The sequence below is a fragment of the Geotrypetes seraphini genome, chromosome 10, assembly GCF_902459505.1.
Source record: "Geotrypetes seraphini chromosome 10, aGeoSer1.1, whole genome shotgun sequence".
In the NCBI taxonomy this organism is placed as follows: Eukaryota; Metazoa; Chordata; class Amphibia; order Gymnophiona; family Dermophiidae; genus Geotrypetes; species Geotrypetes seraphini.
In genome coordinates this window covers 120,616,407-120,634,344 of record NC_047093.1, presented here as the reverse complement: position 1 = coordinate 120,634,344, position 17,938 = coordinate 120,616,407, and the positions used below count along the sequence as shown (strand labels likewise).

Sequence of the window (17,938 nt, the reverse complement as noted above, 5' to 3'; positions counted from 1 at the left end):
GGATTGTGGATTTACCTCTCGGACCTGAGGCTGATTGCATTTGGTAGGTATTTTAAACATTTTTGAGCGTTATTGGGTGTCGGAATGTAACAGACTTTCCCGTTCTGTCTAAAGTATGAGTAGGGCTTCTGCTCCCAGCTGTTTAGAAGTGCGAGCCTGGCGGCCTAATTTTTAAATAATTAGGGGTTCTTTGCAGTACAGAAAATCTGTTGTTTTTGTACCAGTGCTAGTAAATGCTGTGCACCTTTTCCAGTGAAATGAAATATGCAACGATTCAGCCACTGGGAACTAGGCAATTGCCTAGGACAGCAGCTTCTAAAGAATTGGGAGGGACAAAACAGTCAAAGCAAATCAGAGAAACTCAAAGAACCAATGGAAACCTTTTATTAGAAAGAGAGGAGGTCAGGTTTTTACTATTTAGAAACATGATGGCAGATAAAGTCCAAATGACCCATCCAGTCTGCCCATCCACAGTAACCATTATCTCTTTCTCTCTCTGAGAGAACCCACGTGCCTATCCCAGGCCCTCTTGAATTCAGACATATCTGTTTCCACCACCTCTTCCGGGAGACCTTTCCACGCATCTAGCACCCTTTTCGTAAAAAAGTATTTCCTCAGATTACTCCGGAGCCTATCACCTCTTAACTTCATCCTATGCCCTCTCATTGCAGAGTTTTCTTTCAAAAGAAAGAGATTCGACTCATGCACTTTTATATTATGTAGGTATTTAAACGTCTCTATCATATCTCCCCTCTCCCGCCTTTCCTTCAAAGTATACAGATTGAGATCTTTAAGTCTGTCCCCATATGCCATAGAAACATAGACACATGATGGCAGATAAAGGCCAAATTCAGGTTACTCTGGAGTTTGGGTAATCATGATTGTTGGGGAAGGGGGCAAAGGGCCTAAAAGCTAAATTGGGGGGGGGGGGGCACAAGGAAAAAGGTTTTGTTTAGGGCACCCTAAGACCCTTCTACCAGCCCAGTTTATAATTACCACTTTGTACAAGCTCCTGTCCCCCACCCCCAATAATATCATTTCATTCCTATGCTGAACAAAAACAGCAAATGTGAGGGGTAAAGTCTGGGATTAGCACAGGGGAGTCTTTGGGGTGAGGGGTAAAGTCTGGGATTAGCACAGGGGAGTCTTTGGGGTTAGGGGTAAAGGCTGGGATTAGCACAGAGAATCCTTGATGAAGACATGGGGAAAACCCAGGGAGCAATGAGAAAATTAAGCTCATCATATCATCATCTCCTGTCACTATCTGTGTTTTTATATTGATTTGAATTTTACAGTCTCTTAATTTATTATCCGCTTTGTCATTTTTATAGCTGTAGTGGGATAAATTATGAAAAAGAGTCAGAATAACTTTTAGAAATGGGAGTAAACAGGTTTGTTAAATTTCTCTATAATACACAGTAACACCTGGTCTAATTCCTATGTCAAAACAGCATTGACAGCTCTTAAACTGTAGATTTGACGGAGTCACAGGCTGGTATGTAACACATAGAGGTCCCAGTATCTGAGCTCCCTGAAAGAGCAGATGAGGGATTACTGGAAGGGAGGCCACAGAGCATTGCTTGAGGACCTGCAACCAACAATCTCGAGAGCCGATGGTAACACAATGGTGTTTCCCGGTCTCGTGACGAGGAATTGTTTTAGAAATGAGCTGAACACTCTTACTTCTGTGAAGAGAAACTACATGCTTGTGTTTCTAAGCAGATCAGGACGGTGAGTCCATTTCAAGGAGCCCTCTAAAACATAAGAAGATATATATCCCAGAGAGATACCACACATACGAAACATAATCCACCATAACAGAAGCATTGCTACATTGGGACAAACTGAAGGTCCATCAAGCCCAGTATCCGGTTTTCAAAAGTGGCCAACCAAGGTCACAAGTATCTGGCAAGATCCCAAGAAGTAAAATAAATTTTAAGCTGCTTATCCTAGGAATCTTAATAACAGCTTAAGGACTTTTCTTTAAGGACAGTATCCAAACCTTTTTTAAACCCTGCTAAGCTAACTGCTTTTGCCATATTATCTGGCAATGAGTTCCAGCGTTTAATTGCACATTAACCTTACTCTCTCTGTTTTCTATCTTTTAACCAATTCTTGATCCAAAATACTACATTACCTCTTATCCCATGACTTTTTAATTTCCTCAGAAGTCATTCATGAAGCTTACCTTTATCCACGAAAGACCAGGAAGGAAAACTATTAGTACATCTATAACAGATGAATTATAAAACCACCAAAACCATGTACTAGCTACTAGTAATTTAATCTAGAACCTCCAAGATAGTGTTTTCAGAAGTGCTCCCCATTAAATGTGCAGGACCCAAAAACCAGCAAAGCTCTGAAGTCTCAATACATGGATGAGGTGATGGTACAGGGAAGAGGGTTTTAGATTTGTCAGATTACTCAGAGAATAGTTAAGCTCTGGAACTAATTGCCAGAAGATGTGGTAACAGATGTTTGTGTAGCTAGGTTTAAAAAAGGTTTGGACAAGTTCCTGGAGGAAAAATCCATAGTCTACTATTGAGCCAGACATGGGGGGGGAGCCACTGCTTGCCCTGGGTTCAGTAGCTATGATTTGAGTGTTTGCCAAGTAATTGTGACCTGGATTGGTCTCTGTGGATACTGGGCTAGATGAACCATTCGTCTGACCCAGTATTGCCAGAACAGAGGAACTATATAACTCCAAAAAACAAATATTAGCTCCAAACACTACTACTACTATTAATTATTTCTATAGTGCACGCAGCGCTGTACAGTCACAAAAAAAGACAGTCCCTGCTCCACAGAGCTTACAGTCTAAACTGACAAGACAGACAAACAGAATTTCATGGATACAGTTAAAGGGAATGGTTAATCAGCTGGCTGGGTTGGAGGGCAGAGGAGTAGGGTTAAGAATTGAAGGCTATATACTATACTATACTATAAATACTTTTTTACGGAAAGGGTGGTAGATGCATGGAACAGTCTCCCAGAAGAGATGGTGGAAACAGAGACTGTGTCTGAATTCAAGAGGGCCTGGGATAGATACGTGGGATCTCTCAGAGAGAGAAAGAGATAATGGTTACTGCGGATGGGCAGACTAGATGGGCCATTTGGCCTTTATCTGCCGTCATGTTTCTATACACTATATACTGCATCATCCATATCACTACACCACGTGTATACCACGAAAGACCATGAAAACTATTAATACTTCTATAACAGAGGAATTAAAAAAGAACACCAAAACCATATGCCAACAGTAGCCACTGTAAAAACTACAGGAAACCAGGAACCCTAGTAATAGCGGAATCATGAAACCAGCAAATCCACGTACCAGCTGGTAATACTATATTCTCCATCCACCATATCACCACCTAAACTATAGGTCATGGAAAACTCATAACCATAATAATAGCCCCATAAGAGATGAACCATGTAATCATTAAAACCAGGTATAAGTTACTGGTTTGCCCACTTCTTTCTGGATCTGTAATTCAAGTCGCTAGGACTCGAATCCGAGTCAATGGCATCTCACCCACATATACTGTATCCACCATATCACCACCCAAACTATATATTGAGGAAACCAGGAAACTTATAACAGAGGAGCCACATATTAGCTACTAAAATTTTATACTGCACAATCTGTATATCACAAAAGAATGTAAAAACTATTAATACTCCTCTAACAGAGAAATTGTATAACCACCAAAAGCAGAGAAATATGATGGCAGATAAAGGCCAAACAGCCCATCCGCAGCATCCATTATCTCCTCGTCAACCTAAGAGATCCCACGTGCCTGGTCCACACATTCTTGAATTCAGACAGTGTCTTTGTCTTCACCACCTCTACTGGGAAACTATTCCATGCATCTACCACCCTTTCTGTAAAGAAGTATTTCCTTAGATTACTCCTGAACCAATCAGCTCTTAACTTTATCCCATGTTTTCTTTCAGTTGAAAGAGACTCTTCTCATGCACATTTATGCCACATAGGTATTTAAAGTCTCTATTATATCTCCCCTCTCCTGTCTTTCCTCCAAAGTATACACATTGAGAACTTTAAGTCTGTCCCCATACGCCTTATCACGAAGACCACACACCATTTCAGTAGCCTTCCTCTGGACCGACTCCATCCTTTTTATATCTTTTTGAATGTGCAGTCTCCAGAATTGTACACAATATTCTAAATAAGGTCTCACCAGAGTCAATACCTCCCTTTTTCCTACTGGCCATACCTCTCCCTAAGCACCCTAGCATCCTTCTAGCTTTCGCCGCCACCTTTTCAACCTGTTTGGCCACCTTAAGATCATCACCTACAATCACACCCAAGTCCCATTCCTCTTTCATGCACAAAAGTTCTTCATACCCTAAACTGTACCGTTCCCTCAGATTTCTGCAGCCCAAATGCATGACCTTACATTAAATTTTTGCTGCCATATCTCAGACCATTCTTCAAGCTTCACTAGGTCTTTGTTCATGTCTACGTCATTGCAGATTTTAGTATCGTTCACAAAGAGGCAAATCTTGCCTGACAGCCCTTCAGCAATATCACTTAAAAAATAGTCAAAAAGAACAGGCCCAAGAACCAAACTTTGAGATACATCCCTTTCCTCAGAGAGATCTCCATTGACCATTACCCTCTGTGGCCTTCCAATCAATAAGTTTCTGACCCAGTCTGTCACTCTGGGGCCCATCCTGAGGGCACCCAGTTTATTTATTAGATTCCTATGTGGGACACTGTCAAAGCCTTTGCTATAAAATCTAAATATACCACATCTAACGCTCTCCCTCTATCCAATTCTCTACGTACCCTGTCAAATAATTTTATTTATGTATTTATACCCCTTATAGCCTAAGTGGTTTATATTCAGGTACTCTCTTTATGTCCTGGTGGGCTCCAAATCTGTCTAATGTACCTGGGGCAATGGGGGATTAAGTGACTGACTTGAAGTCTACAAAATCCTGAGTGGATCGATTTTTTTTTTTTACTCCGTCAAAAATTACAAAGATTAGGGGACACTTGATGAAGTTACAGGGAAATACTTTTAAAACCAATAGGAGGAAATATTTTTTCACTCAGAGAATAGTTAAGCTCCTGAACGCATTGCCAGAAGTTGTGGTAAGAGAGATAGTGTAGTTCGTTTTAAGAAAGGTTTGGACAAGTTCCTGGAGGAAAAGTCCATAGTCTGTTATTGACAAAGACAGGGGGGAAGCCACTGCTTGCCCTGTATCGGTAGCATGGAATATTGCTACTCCTTGGGTTTTGGCCATGTACTGGTGACCTGGATTGGCCACCGTGAGAACGGCTACTGGGTCTGACCCAGTAAGGCTATTCTTATATTCTTATAGATAATGAACAAAAACCCCTCCTCCTCGTGCAGCAGGTGAAACCACTACAACACTGCATAGCCCACTCCAAAATCACTGTTAATGGCATTACCCAAGTGTGAATCCATCTAAGCTATGAGCTGAAAGTAGTAAGGCCTCAGTCTGGCCTGTAAAAATGGATGCACATGCAGAGTTGCATGAATCCATGATCGTGTCTCATAGCATGGGATTTACAATTCTTATTTGTCAGGAATTAAGATATCATCTGCCCAGGAGATTCATCATACCCTCGCCTAAAAGATCTTTAGAGAGAGAGAGAAATGAGGGAATGGAAAAAAAAGTTCAAGCCCGGAATGGGAAAACTTTTGGGAAGCAATAAAATGGAAACTGAACATCGTTTTCGAGAGCAAGATTTTGCTTTTCTGAGCAATGGACTGCATTTCTGGCACAGCCACTGTGTTAAGGCAGAATTTAAGATGAATGATCACTTTTACTTCAGATCATCTATAAGCATTAACAAGGATTGTGTAAAAGATATTGTCACAGTGCAATATGGGACTACACAGACACAAATATACATCCCCACTGAAACCAACATGTGAGAAGTAGACTGCGAACAAGGGACGACAAGGTTCCAAATCCTGCTTCACCCATGGATGCACCTTCGCCTTCCAGCATCTCAGGCACAAATTGAGATGTTAAGACTTGGGGGGCCAGGAAAAGCACCTCATTCAAAGAGGGCTGCATGCATGGGCGTGCTAAGAATTATTTACATACAGAAAAGCTTCAAACATATTAATTCAGTTCAATCTTATAAATTTACCTGACACTTTCTAATCAATGAAGCAATCAATCATTTAAAAAGAACCCACCTACGTATTAGTTGCACTATAAGTTTTGAATGTTAGATGAAAAAGGGACTAAATTCCTGGGACAGGGGTCCTGTTCTCCACCAAATCTCTGCTGTATGTCAGAGGCTCCAATTCCTTGGGATGTTCTAGTTCCTCTTCGTCCCTCTACTCAATAGAAGGGGGGCCCTGAATCCTTGGGGTGTTCTGGTTCCTCATTATCTCTGTACTCAACAGAAGGGGGTCCTGATTTCTTAGGGTATTCCAGTTCCTCATCCCTCTGCTCTATAGGCCCTGAATCTTTGGGGTGTTGCTCATCGTTTCTCTGTGGAAGAGGGCCCTGATTCCGGGGTGTTCCTGTTCCTCCTTATCTCTTTCTTTCATTGAAGGAGGCCCTAATTCTTTGGGGTGTTCCAGTTCATTATCATCTCTCTGCTCTACGGGCCCTGAATCTTTGGGGTGTTCCTCATCGTCTCTGTGGAAGAGGGCCCTGATTCCGGGGTGTTCCTGTTCCTCTTTATCTCTTTCTTTCATAGAAGGAGGCCCTAATTCTTTGGGGTGTTCCAGTTCATCATCATCTCTCTGCTCTACGGGCCCTGAATCTTTGGGGTGTTCCTCATCGTCTCTCTGTGGAAGAGGGCCCTGATTCCGGGGTGTTCCTGTTCCTCCTTATCTCTTTCTTTCATAGAAGGAGGCCCTAATTCTTTGGGGTGTTCCAGTTCATCATCATCTCTCTGCTCTACGGGCCTTGAATCTTTGGGGTGTTCCTCATCGTCTCTCTGTGGAAGAGGGCCCTGATTCCGGGGTGTTCCTGTTCCTCCTTATCTCTTTCTTTCATAGAAGGAGGCCCTAATTCTTTGGGGTGTTCCAGTTCATCATCATCTCTCTGCTCTACGGGCCTTGAATCTTTGGGGTGTTCCTCATCGTCTCTCTGTGGAAGAGGGCCCTGATTCCGGGGTGTTTCTGTTCCTCCTTATCTCTTTTTTTCATAGAAGGAGACCCTAATTCTTGGGGTCATGATTCCTTGGGGTGTTCCTGTTCCTCTTCATCTCTCTGTTTGATAGAAGGGGGGCCCTGGTTCTTTGGATATCCATTGATATATCTTGTTGCCCTGTTCCCCAAACCCCCCTCCTCTCCCCCCCTCCTCTCCCCAACCGCATACAAGGCTGTCTTTCTGTTTTCTGGTAATTCCTCACTCTCCTCCACTGAGGTTAAAGTAGAAATCTGCAGTTGGTTTTTTTTTGGACTCGGTGGATCCTATATTGCAGTTTTGCAGTGCTTTTTTCTAATTCCTCATTTCTTTCAGTACATCCTGTACCACCTCCACTATCCTCTGCTATTTTTTTTTGTGGGGGGGGAGGGCTAACCTCCCTAATATTTTTTCCCCCTCTATCCCTGATCACATTTCATCTCAGTTTGCTCAGAATCACATTCTGTTCCTGCCTTGGCCTCACATCTTCCCTCTTCTTATCTGCTAAAAAAGCAGGATCCATTTCTATGGTTACCACTCACCGTCTCCCAGCGCTGGTCGTATGCCTTGTTTTCCTCCTCCCTCTAGCATTTCCTCAGGGATTTGTCCAGAATATATAATGTAGTGTTGCAAAAAAATACAAGATTTGAAAGCATGCCTCTTGAGAAAAATACAAAAAAAGGAAGAGAGAAGGTGAATTAGGAAGGAAGTAGACGGAGTAAGCACCCTGCTCCTTTGCTGCTGAATTAGTGTAAGAGATGGAGACCATTTAAAAAAAGATGTCCGTCTCCTGTCAGGTTTCTAGGGCCTGTGTGTAGGTGCTACAGAACGGACGCCTTGCACATCCAGCCCTGCACCCCCCCCCCTCTTTCAGTCTCCAGGTTTGAGGATTGAAGATGACTGCAGAAAATCAAGGTGCATTCTGCTCCGTTCAGCCCGATAAGATGGATGGTGTCCCCTCCCCAGTTCTTGGGTGCTTCCCCCTCCTCTCCTATTCACAGCCACTGGCTAGTTCCTGCTGCACTTGCCGCTTGCTCCTTTTTTTGTGAGTGAAATAATTTCTTCTTTGTGCTGTGATTAAGGTTTCTAGTCACACAGCAGTGCAGGGAACTGCTCGCTGCTTGCTTCCCTTGGGTGTTTTTCCTCCTTCCTTTTCTCTCCGTATCCTCATCCGGCGCTGCTCTGTATTTTTAAAACCCACGTTCTAGTAAACTGTTTTACCTCGTTTGCAGCATTTAGGTTCCATCTTGTCTGGAGGAGGGGGCAGCTCTCGTCGCCTTCCTGTGCCTCTCGTTACTCGGAGGTTCATATCCAGCAATCACATCGTCATCTTCAGATGGCTTTAGACTGAGCCCCAAGAGCCGTCGCAGTCCTTTTCCACTATTCTGCGCATCTTAGGAGGAGGCCCAGAAGGAGCAGGGCATCGCTCCCCTCTCTCCAACATCACAGCTAAGAAAGGGATTTTTCTATCCTCTTCTTCTCCCTCCACCCCCTCCCTTTTCTATCCTCTTCATCGAGCAAATAAAATCCAATTATCTAATTACCCATCTCTAGTCTCCTGGCTGATTGGTTCTTGCGAGGAACGGGAGGCTAAGACTGTATCTGAAGCACCACCTTCCTAACCCAGTGCCCACCTACTGACGTGAATGAGGGGGATAAGACATGGAGATAGGAGGAAGGTGGTAAGAGACCAGAGCACAAGGAAGAGGGGTATAAATTCCGTGAAATCTGAAAAATTATTTTCAGAAGCCCAAAGCTGAGACAGCCCTTCAAATATTTCTGCATAGGCAGGACTCCATAATCAGGCCAAATATTAGGGGTTAGAGGGAATCCTAAATCATCCATACAAGTAAAGCAGGGGTCAAGGTGAGGAGGTTCAGTACCCTGCTCATCAGAAGATGCACCAGTCAGAGCCAGGAATATGTTCAAATCATTTACTTAAAAGTCAGAATGCAAAAATGGAAATCTATTTAATTTCTGTGGCTCCCCTTTTCTTTCCAGGTCAATCAGAGCCAGGGCTGGGTAAGTTTCTGGTGTCATCGAGCTGTAATTATCTCTATCTGGCCCTTTTTCTCTACTTTCAATTGCCCCTTTGTGATACAGTCACTGCAGCACTGGGCTACAGCTCAGAGAAATGCACCCAAACCCCTTCTAGAATCTTGCACCCCACACTCTAAATCCAGCCCATAGGCATCACCCGTACCTACCACAGCATCTCCCACCTCTCGGCCCCCTGCCTCCCTGACCGACTCTCAGCTGCCCGAAGGTGTGACATACCTGAAACAGGGATAAAACTAGCGTACTGCTGGGCCACAGAGCTGCCAGGCCAACCCTTAAACATTTTCTTTTAATAATCCTCAGTTGCTGAGGCGATCTTATGATCTAAATGGATTGAGAGTGCCATGACTCTGGTCCCTATGAGCATCTGATACAAGAATCACAAATGTCTATGTAATCGCTAGTGATAGATCATGGCATAATTCAACTCTATACTATCTATCCTAAGCTATAACTATGTTATATACTATCTATGCTATACTATAATATATAGTATCTTATCTGTACCATGTTATACTACCATATACAATCCTTGCTATACCATCTATAAAATACTATACAATATACTAACTACGTATATGCCATATTATATATCATCTATACTATGTTATACACTTATCTACAGTATATTCTATCTAGACTGGACAACGATGCACCAAGACTGAATGCAGAAGCCAAAAAACCTGACATTAACTATTCAGAAGGACTAAGCAGGTACTGGTGTGATACTGGACGAAACGGGATCTTTGTGGCGTACTGGGCAGAATGGAGGATGTCATTCGCAGGACAAAGAGTGGGAAAAGTTAGCAAGTGAGCATTTCTATTCTACTAAACTTAGAAATGGGAGAAAAAGGAAAAACAAAGCAGGAGATCCAGTAATAATACAGCACAGTACTCTTTGCTGCTCCAGTACTAAACTAAACTAAACCTTAGGTTTGTATACCAGTAATACTATTCCAGAAGTAATACTCCATTGTATCACCTAGTGCAATAACTCAATAATAATATTCCACAGGACTTCCCAGGGTAATAACCCAATACTGCGCAGGTAATTATATTATACAGCATTTCCCGGTATTACAACTTGGTACTGTTCCAGTAACAATACACTGGGGAGTACTAGGAAGTACTAATACTAGAATAATAATATTGGATTATTAAACTGGACAATAATAACCCAATACTAGTCCAGTAATGATGCTGCACAATGCACTTCAGTGAAACTAACCCAATCCTGACCTTGTAATAATACTACACAGCATTTCTCAGTTTAATAATCCAATATTGTTCCAGTAATAATACCTCACAATGTTCTCTATTCCATTAATAATATCCCATATACTCTCCAGTGTAATAACCTAATAACTCCATAGTTCTCTTAAGTATATATAATAACCCTATACTGCATCTGTAATAATACTAAACAAGTTTCAAGTTTATTAGGTTTTTATATTCTGCCTATCAAGGTTATCTAAGTGGATTTAGCATTTTCCCTCTCTGTTCCGGTGGGCTCACAACATACCTGGGGCTATGGAGGACTGAGTGACTTATCCAGGGTCACAAGGAGCAGTACAGGGTTTGAACCCACAACCCCAGGGTGCTGAGGCTGTAGCTCCATCACTGTGCCGCAAACTCCTCCACAGTATCTCTGGTGTAATAACTCGATAGTTTCAATAATAATACTCCACATTACTCTCAAGCATACCGCTCCAATAATAACCCCCCCATAGTACTCTTCAATATAATAACCTAATATTAATCCAGTAACAGTGGGACTTTGAATGCTTTTATGTTTTGTTTGTATGAATGTAATACACTATCCTATTTTAATGGCTTTCTATTTTCATTTTATTGATGTATTTTACTGTAAACTAGTGCTGCCCGATTCAGGGAAAAAAGATTCAATTCAGCCTATTTAATCGATTTTTCGATTTGATTTTCCTGCCCAATTGGGTGTGTTTTTCAAACAATCTGGTGGGTTTATTTTATAGCTTCTTCACCCCTTTTATAGCTCCTTCACCCCCTTTGCCCTCTCCTACCCACACTGGCGCTTTGGTGTAAACAAAATAAACAAACATAAAAGACTTGCCAGGGTCTCCTTCTTTCTTTCTTTTTTCTCCGTGCTAACCATCCATCTTCTATCTCTGTCCTCCCCTTTCGTTTCCCTTCCCTCCCCCAGAGGTCTGGCATCTTTCCTTTTTTTCGTCTTCATCCACAGATCCACCTTTTCTCAACTACCCTTTCATCCAGAATCTCTCCCTCTTTCCCCATCACCCCAGGGTCCACCATCTCTCCAATTCTTTTCCCAACTACCCTCCTATCCAGTATCTCTATCCCCCCTTCCACACCATCCCTTGCGTTCAACTTGTCTCCCTTTCTGTTCCTTCCCTCCCTAAATCCCATTGTCCACCATCTCTCTCCCTCTCCTATGTTTTTAGACCCATTATTTTTTCTCCCCCAAACTACAGCATATGCACATCTCTTTGAAACCCCCATTCATAAGAACATAAGAACATAAGAATTGCCATCTCCGAATCAGACCCTGGGTCCATCAAGTCTGGTGATCCGCATACGCGGAGGCCCCGCCATGTGTACCCTGGGATTGTTTTAGTCCCCATATCACTGTATGCTTCTGTACTTCTACACCAGGGCCCCCCTCCCCTGAAGGTCTGTCCCCCCTCCCTCCCCGAAGGCCTGCCTGTTCCCCCTGAAGGCCTGTTCCATTCCTGTCCATTCCTAAAGGCATGTGCCAGCACCCCTGAAGATCTGTCCCCCCTTGAAGGCCTTCACCCCCCTGAAGGCCTGCTTATCCCCCCTAAAGGCCTGCACCCCACTCCTGAAAGTCTGCTTGTCCCCCCACCCCCAGAAGGCCTGCACCACCACCCCTAAAGGCCTGTACCACCAGCCCCGAAGGTCTGCACACACGTCTCCCCCCCTTGAAGGACTGCACACACACACCCTCCAGAAGGCCTGCGTGTTCCCCCTAACTCCCATGCATAAATTTACCTAATTTCAGCAGCGGAGCAGCCTGCAGAGAGGATTGTTGATGCTAGAGATCTTTGCAAGCTACCGTAGGCCTTTGGAGCGATCCTGCCTCTGATGTCAGAGAAAGGGTGAGACCGCAGCCGAGGGAGGACAGCTCCAAAGGCCTATGGCAGCTTGCAAAGATCGCTAGCACCAGCGATCCTCTCTGCAGGCTGCTCCGCAGCTGAAATTAGGTAAATGGATGCGTGGGAGGCCAGGGGGGAAGCTAGCCACCAGCACTTCCCAACTGACCCCCCTCGCCCTCTAAAGCAGGAACACCAGCGGCCGGCTAGCAAGAGGCAGCGCTGACGCTTCTGCTTTAAGGGGGAGAGTCAGTCACTAAATTGGGTGGCCGATTTTTGTTTGTTTGTTTTAAATCAATTGGAATCGATTCACCCGAAGTAAATCAGTGAATCGATTCAAATCGTGAATCGGGCAGCACTACTGTAAACCACTTTGAACTGTGCTGCAACTAAGGCAGTATATCAAGTTTATTAAATGATAAATAATATTCTACTACTACTACTTCCATAGCTCTACCAATTGCGTTACATTAACCATAGAGAGACAATCTCTGCTCAACAGAGCTTACAATCTACCGTAATCAGAGAAACAGGACAACTGGGATAGGGAACTTCAGAGGGAGTGACATGCAGCCAAATTGTGAACAGATTGAAGGGGAGAGAGATGGCTCAGGTTGCAGTAGTCTACGCTACAGATGATGAGAGTGTGAATAAGGATTCTGATAGTGCGATCAGACAGGAAAGGTTGGATTTTGTTGATATTATAGAGAAACCGGCTTTAGCAGGTTTCAAGTTTATTTAAAAATTTGATATACCGCCTTATCAAAATTCAAAGCGGTTTTACATAATATGAGAACAAAGATTAAAAAGGACAAGTTAAAAACAAATTACAATTAATATTACAAAACAGCATCCAGCAGGACAGGTCAGTTGTATTAAATCCTTTAATTTTGCCTGAAAAATCTTTTACAATAGAGCAGGGGTGCCCACACTTTTTGGGCTTGCGAGCTACTTTTAAAATGACCAAGTCAAAATGATCTACCAACAATAAAATTTTTAAAAAACACAGCGCACACTGTACGCATAGAAAATGTTAATTATCATTCCTATTCCAGGGTTTTTCAAAGAGGTCAAAGCAGATGACTCTATGCACTATCACCTCAGTAACAACCATACAAAAATAGACAAATATACCCCCCTCCCTTTTTACTAAACCACGATAGCAGTTTTTAGAGCGCAGGGAGCTGCGCTGAATGCCCAGCGCTGCTCTCGACGCTCATAGGCTCCCTGCGCTAAAAAACTCTATTGCGGTTTAGTAAAAGGGGACCTTAGTGTAAAATATAGACAGCAGATATAAATTCAGACACATTTTGATCACAAAATTTACAATAAAATCATTTTTCCTACCTTGTCTGGTGATTTCATGAGTCTCTGGTTGCACTTTCTTCTTCTGACTGTGCATCCAATCTTTCTTCCCTTTTAACCTGTATGCTTCCTCTCCTCCACACCTCATTCCCTCCCCCAACTTTTCCTTCCTCTCTCCCTGCCCTTTCTTTCTCTCTGCCTCCCTTTCCTTTTCTTCTGTTTCTCTTCTTTCCTTCTGTCTCCCTGCCTGCCCTTTTTCTTTCTTTCTCCCTGCCCTCCCCCAAGACACTGCCACTGCGATCGGGGACCAGGACCCAAACCGCCACCAATAACACGCCCAAAAGCCGACGCAGCCCCAACCTCTCCCTGCTTCGGCCGACCAGCATCGCGAGGAGCTGTTGGGGAAAATGCTGCCGGGTCCTGCCTTCGCGGAAACAGAAAGTAGGCAGGACCTGGCAGCAAGAAGAGGAAATGCTTCACTAACATGTCTCCCACCTTAGCCCGTAGCGAACGCTTGCTTCAGGACTCTCAACATGTGCGTACCGGCTTCCCTTCTCCCCCCCCCCCCCCCCCGACATAACTTCCAGTTTTGGAGGGAAGAGAAGGGAAGCCGGCACGCACACGTTAGAGCCACGGAGCACAAGTTCGCTACGGGCTGAAATCTCCAAGCCGTTTTTTTTGGTGTTTTTTTAATGTTCAGCAGCGGCGGCAGCAGCAGATGACAGCTGGGCGGACCGCCCAGCTAAAAGGCCCTAGAGAGAACACTGGAGAGGAAGGCTGATTGGCCCGGTAGATCAGGACGACAACACGAGTCTATCACGGAGCCCGGGTTGGGCTCCGCGATCGACTCGCGTTGCCTTCCTGAGCTACTGGTCGATCGCGATCGACGTGTTGGGCACCCCTGCAATAGAGAAACCCCAAGAAATAACTCTTGAGGCGATATGGGATCTAGTGGCGGACCTGGCAAAATCTATTAAACCTCAAATTTGTCAAGTTGAACAGAAATTAAACACCCATGAAACATATATTAAAAGTTTACAAACTGATATGCAGGACCTCAAAGACTCAAAAGATGCCACTAAACAAATTACTGAAACACTAATGAGAGATAATATAACTATGAGAAGAAAATTGGAAGCTTTGGATAACCTCTCTCGTAATAATAATCTCAGACTAATTAATTTTCCTAGAGTGGCAACGATACCTCTGAGAGACATGATAAAAAGGTATATGATTGAAATATTGGGCCTATCAGAAGATTTGCTTCCACCGTTTACTCAGGTCTATTATTTGCCCATACGAAGGGATGAAGGACAATATCAAAAACTACAGCTACCACAAGGACTAAAATGTTTCGTTGATGATGGAACAGTTGGATAAGGAAATAGCGACCCCTGCAACTTTACTTCTTACTGTTGCCTTGGCACCAGATAAAAACTGGTTGCTGAGACTTTACTTCAAAAATAAGTTTAAAGAATTCTTGGGATTTAAAAGAGTTTTAAGAACTTATCTTTTCAAGGATGCTTTTAATATATGACTCTCAGATTTAAAAAAAAAAAATTTTCTTTTTTTTTTTTCCTTTTTTTTTCTTCTTTCTTTTTTTCCTTCCCTTTCCTGGTGTTATTTTTACCTTTAATGTTTATTTTCTTCTACAAACATATTGTAACTTTCCCCATTAACCCTCACAGCTTGTATATATGTTAACCCAGTATGTTTTTTTTTTAATTTAAAGTCAGTGTATTTGTATTGCTATTTTACTTGAATTGTACATCGCTTAGATTTTTAATAAGCGATTTATCAAGCACTATTGAAACTTGAATACAAATGTTCCCAGATCTGGCACGGGATACCCAGAAGCGTTGACATGAATTCTTGATTTTGAAACCGGGAGTTATTGCCCTTGGAGCTTCCTTCTTTTTAAGACACCCATGTAAATGTGTGATATTGCATCAAAAGCAAAAATATGTTTTCTTTGATCCTACACAACTGGCATCCTTTTTGTCAGCTGCACACCTGAAAGCTGGGATAACAACATGAGTGCTCAATGTTTAGTTTGGTCACTTCCTTTAGTTGATTGTATCCCTGTTTTCCTTTCTTTATATTTCTATGATCTATTTCAGTAGGCTCGCTGCTCTACTTCTTGGATTTATGGTTTGAGGACTTGAGGTGGAGATTAATGTCTATTTTGTTTTGATTGTGGTTAATCTAAATAGGGAAATTTATATTCTTTGATTAGCTCCGCCTTTCTGTACAAGTGTATACTTGATATGTTTATGAAAATGACTAATAAATAAAACAAAAAAACAATTAATATTACAAAACAATCAAAACGCACTTACAAACATTAACATACCGATACAAGATGGAAAATGGCAGAAATACATTTTAAATAAAGACTAAGAGAGGGAGAAGGATCAAAACAAAAGGGAGGTACTTGTAAAATAGGTTAAAATGACTAAAAGATGGCAAGGAACAGGTTTCCGAATGGACTCCAAATGTGTCTTTAAAAAGAAAGGCCTTCAAGTTACTTTTAAATTTATCAAGTGATGAATTTCTCTTATCTAATTTGGTGCTGAGTTTCAGGTGGTAGGGGCCATAACAGAAAAAATATTAGTGTGCATAGTGTTAATGTGTCTTAAAAGGGGGGATGGATAGCAGGTTTTGATTAGATGAACGTAGTGTACGATGGGAGGTATGGGGGATTAATAACCTGTTGATGAAATTCGGTTGGCCGGAAGTTATGGTCTTATGTGTCAGTAACATTATTTTATAGGAAATTCTATGATCTATAGCAAGCCAAAGCTGCGAGCTCACGAGACAGTGTTTCCCAAGTCGGTCCTGGAGTACCCCCTTGCCAGTGAGGTTTTTAGAATATCCACAATGAATAAGCATAAACTTGATTTGCATAACTGCCTGGGATAGGCACGTGGGATCTCTTAGAATGGTTACTGTGAGTGGGCAGACTGGATGGGCCATTTGACCTTTATCTGCCATCATGTTTCTATGTATGGCCATCTATACATTATCAGCCATAATCACCCCTAAGTACCAGTCTTATGTACACAGAAGCATTTCTCCTCTTTTTCTTGGGTTTTGCAACCCAAATGCATGACCCTAGATTTTTTGGCATAAATCTTAGCTGCCAAATTTCAGACCATTCTTCAAGCTTTGCCAGGTCTTTCTTCATGTTATTCACACCATCCTGGGTGTCCGCTCTATTGCAGATTTTGGTATCATCCGCAAAGAGGCAAATCTTACCCAACAATACTTCAGCAATATCGTTTATATAAATCTTAAAAAGACCAGGCCCAAGAATAGATGGAGCTGGTCCAAAGGGCGGCGGCACAAAAGATCAGTGGTCTTTGTAATAAAGTGTTTGGGCACAAACTTAAAGATCTTAATATGTACAGTACACTTTGAAAGACAGGTGGGAGAGAGGAGATATGATGGGCATCAAAATGGCAGATGACATTTAATGTGTAAAAGTTGAAAGTGATACATGTGGGAAAGAGAAACCTGAACTATAGCTACGAGATGCAGGGTTCAGTGTTAGGAGTTACTGCCCAGGAAAAGGATCTAGGTGTTAGCGTCGAGGGAATGGAAAACAAAGAGAGAATGTAATAATGCCTTTGTATCGCTCCATGGCGTGACTACATCTCAAATACTGTGTGCAATTCTGGTCACTGCATCTCAAAAAAGATACAGTGAAATTAAAAAAGGTACAGAGAAGGGGAACAAAAATGATAAAGGGGATAGGATGACTTCCCTATGAGGAAAGGCTAAAACTGCTAGGATTCTTCAGCTGAGGGAAGATATGGAGTGGACTGGGTAGACATTAATCATTTGGAGGCATGCAATGAAGCTACCCAAGAGTAAATTTAAAAAAAAAACTGGAGAAAATAGTTCTTCATTCATTGTGTAATTAAACACTGAGAATGTGGTGAAAGCAGTTAGCTTAGCAGAGTTTAAAAAAGTGTTAGATCATTTCCTAAAAGAAAAGTTCATAAATTTCAAGTTTTATTAAAATTTGATATAATCGTCTACCAATGAATTTCTAGGTGAATTACAAATATATATAAAATACAGGTCAAAAACAATACAGTTACAGAACAATTACAGAACAACAAATACATAAAATAACATTCCCTGGAGGGAAAATGAACAAGAACATGAAGGAAAAAAGGGAAGTACTACATTAATTATAGAATAGGAAAACATATAAGGTAAACACAACTAGGTGTGGGGAATGAAGGAAGAAGAGAGAGAGAGAACAAAATAAGTGAATAAAAGAAAAAAAACAATGATTTTAACATAGG

At 42.3% G+C, this 17,938-nt stretch overlaps 1 protein-coding gene across 2 annotated transcripts in view; it reads right to left on the bottom strand.

The window, feature by feature from the left end:
• The window catches only part of LRRC4B (leucine rich repeat containing 4B), a 134,876-nt gene that overhangs the window by 38,813 nt on the left and 78,125 nt on the right, over positions 1 to 17,938 (bottom strand). The window contains exon 1 of one of the 2 annotated variants that reach the window (XM_033959831.1): positions 7,695 to 8,593. The exons of the other annotated variant lie outside the window; for it this stretch is intronic. The gene's annotated coding sequence lies outside the window, so the exon portion shown is untranslated. Of the gene's footprint in view, positions 1 to 7,694; positions 8,594 to 17,938 lie in introns of those variants that run through there. 2 annotated transcript variants of the gene reach the window in all.